Genomic DNA, 3,611 nt, shown 5'->3' on the forward strand with positions numbered 1-3,611 from the left:
AGAAATGCATGGATGTGGAGGATGTCCCACGTCATTACCCTGTCAGTCAAATGTGACACTGGTCTCTGTGAAGTTGTCTTTATTCTGTAACAGTGTGTCCTTCGTAGAGAACTTGACATCCATTTTGCCACTGGGAGTAGTGGTACAATATGGTGCTAGGAGCATTGTGTTGTATGGACGTGCATTCTCCTTTGAATATAAGAGTGTGCTTCATGTTCCAAACAGACTTTGAATAGAAAACTTCTTGTATCATATTAGCCTCATGTGCTAAGTGAACTAAAATCATTGAACACCGGAGACCACCAGTCACTTCTCCAGGATAATCTAATCTAATCAGTATAAGAATTTTGCAGAATAGGTAGTATTATTTTTCCCATCACAGACGGGAAACAGGCTGAAAGAGCTAAATTAGCTTCTTAATTTTACAGAGCAGATGCAAGGCAGAGATAAGACTTGAATTCAGTTCTTTCTGACTCAACTCCAAGCCTGTTCTTGTTTTATCATATCGAAAGGTGAAATGAAAACACAAACAAACCAACTAAATTATGAGACCCGAGAAATATATATTTTTGTGTATTTAAGGATTGCACTATAATAAAACCTACCAGTGTTCTCATGGCTTTTATTGATTGTCTGTGACTAATATTTGCATTCAGAAGTATAATTCTACCAAAATTTGAAATACATAGTGTTAGTAATGTCAGACTTCCACTTGCTTTAAAGTTATCCAGTGGTTAAAGTTCCTGTAGAGTTTAGTTTTACTTCCTTCCTCTCTAATTGCTTTCTCAATCTTTCCTGCTCTCAGAGTGGATGAAGAAGTTAATCTTTGTTTTTAAGGGGTATTTTGTATTTAAAGTTAATTTGAGGCCTAGTACGAAATACCATGGCATCCTACAGTAGCCAGACTTTATTGCTCTATTATAAGCATTATTTCATGTCCTGCTGTTGAAGTCTGTCCCCTTTCAGAGCTTAAAGCAAGTAATGTAAAGTGCTTTGTCATCCATGATATATGCTAAAATCACAGGTGGGGAGGTGTGAAGAATTTTTATTCTCACTGTCTTTATGATGTTAATGATTCTCTCCACAAAACCACTTCATTTTGTGTAAAAGTAAAAATTCATAACCTGTGAAACCCATAAAGATTTTGTACCAGCAAACCACTGACTACCTCTGAAGTAAGTATATCAATTCTGTTTGTACTTTTGTAGACAAACAGGAAAAAAACTTAAAAAAAATTTTTGACCCTGCTTTTTGCCATCTGAATGGTCATGGTTGAGTGGAAAATCAATGAAGTGCTGTGAGAATTGCACCTCAGTGTTGCCGACAAGGCACACAAAAATCCAACTTTTCACATGAGATGAAGATTGCCTTTGCTTCATTTACTCTCTTAAGACACATTAAAATCAAAGCTATCACCCCATTTGGCCATCTGTCAATGCTCACTACACAGTAAGCGGGTCGACTTTGTTCCTAGATCACCAGAATAGGAGGATGTTTTGTTGTTGTAATAAATGGTGTTAGGCTTAAGAGACAGAAATAAATCAATGCGATTTATAAAGTTGGGGTGGAAATGTTAGATGGAGTTTTCTAAACTACGGAGAATTATATATGGATGAGTTGCAATAAATAAAGCACAGCTTTAGCAGTTTACAAAAATAAATGATAAAGATGAAACAAGTTAATGTATAGCCTTTTATTTGGAATCATCTCTTGCTTTCACATAATGCTCCAACAGTTCTTTCTTCATTAAATTGCAAATTTCACGTTTGAATGTCATACGGTAAATAATGGCTCCCAAATTCCCTCCTAAAGTTCAATCCCCAAAGTTTTGTTTAGAGTAGCCCCCAAACCTGAAAACCTACTTTCTGAAGGTTCTCAGACAATTGTTCTCCTGTTTATTAACAATGCACTGCCTTTTAACAATGGCTTGTATTCTCAGATTGAACATACTGAATCCAGTTTGCTGACCCTGAACTCAGTTAAACACAAGTGCTCGCTCTGCAGGTGCTGATTAATGGAGCTTGTGTGGCCAGCATCTTCAGAGCTGTTCCAAGAACAAGGGCGCCCTGGGCCTTGCTGACAGGCACGTAGAGGCTCTTGTTCTCACACCCAAATCCCAAGTCTACTTCCTTGCTTTACCATTTGCAGTAGATTAACCTCTGGCCTGCGTTGGTGGATCTCACCAGGCATAAAGAGAGCCAAGGCATAAGCAGGTGAAACGTAAATGCACCAATATGCTATTCAATAACCAGTCAGTCACAGATTCTTCTAAACATGGTTTTATACAGAGATTTGTGATTTAGTCTCTTGGGAAAATAGAAACCACAGTACCATAAAATATGTAATATTGGGGGAAAAAACTGAATAATATAAAATTCTAAACAAAATGATTTCCTCTCTAAAAGGGTATCTTTTCTCTTTGAGACTCCATTTGTTTTGGTTAAATCTCACTGAGTGAGAACATTATCACATGTCTCTGATAAAGATAAAATAATAACAATAGTACAACAATGTTTCCTAGAATGTGTTCTGTGGTACGTTGTATCGTTATTTTATGATTTGGAGAGAGCCACGTGCTCATTTAATATTAAACACTCAGAAAAATTCTGCAGTAAAAAAAAAAAAAAAGTAGTTAACTTTTTCAACTCTGGTTTTTGCAGAACAAATTTCTAAAGAACTTTTGATAAAATGCAACCAGTGACAACTTAGATAAATTTCCAAAAGAGATTATCACAGCCTTCTTATCACCTTCAAGAATGCCCCAATAATTCATAAGTTGGTTTGTTTAATACTCCCTCTTTTGTCTGCCCTCTTCATCATCATTTTTTTTCCAGAAGAAAGTTGTATCAACTTGATTAATTGCTTTTATTGTATTTCCAATTACTAGAACAACAAGAAGCTGGTGGTAACCAAAGTGTCTGCCAATAGTGAATAGAAAGGTAAAGTGTGGCCTGTGTGTGGGATAGAATGCTCTCCAGCATTCAGAAGTGTGAGCTAATTTTGTACATTACAGCATGGAAGTTCTCAAAGATACAACGTTAAGTCAAATAGTTTGAAAAAAATGATAAAACAATTCTAATTAAATAAATCAACCCCCAAATTCAATAATATGCATGTTATTATATACTTAATGCTATGCATGTATGAGATACATATATCTAAATAAACCTATAGAAGGTGGATTGAAAAGACATGTAAAAAATGTGCTAGAGTTGAGTGCTTATGAGGGGAAGGCGATGAGGTAGTAGGCAAAGGAAACGATGGGGAAAGTATGAAAGAAAGCAAAATGCAATGCGATGCGATGCGATGCAAGGCAATAAAGACTGTTCTTGGCCAGTGGTGACAATCTGCTGTGACTCAATTCTCGGCACTTGAGGTGAGAGAGAGAGAGAGAGAAAGAGAGAGAGAGAATGCGATGCGATGCAATGCAATAAATGCCGTTCTTGGCCAGTGGTGACAATCTGCTGTGACTCTATTCTGGGCACATGAGGTCCGAGAGAGAGAGAGAGAGAGAGAGAGAGAGAGAGAGAGAGAGAGAGAGAGAGACAGACAGACAGACAGACAGACAGACAGACACAGACACACACACACACACACAGACACACACACAC

This window comes from Pteropus alecto, unplaced genomic scaffold (genome assembly GCF_000325575.1).
Source record: "Pteropus alecto unplaced genomic scaffold, ASM32557v1 scaffold87, whole genome shotgun sequence".
NCBI lineage: Eukaryota > Metazoa > Chordata > Mammalia > Chiroptera > Pteropodidae > Pteropus > Pteropus alecto.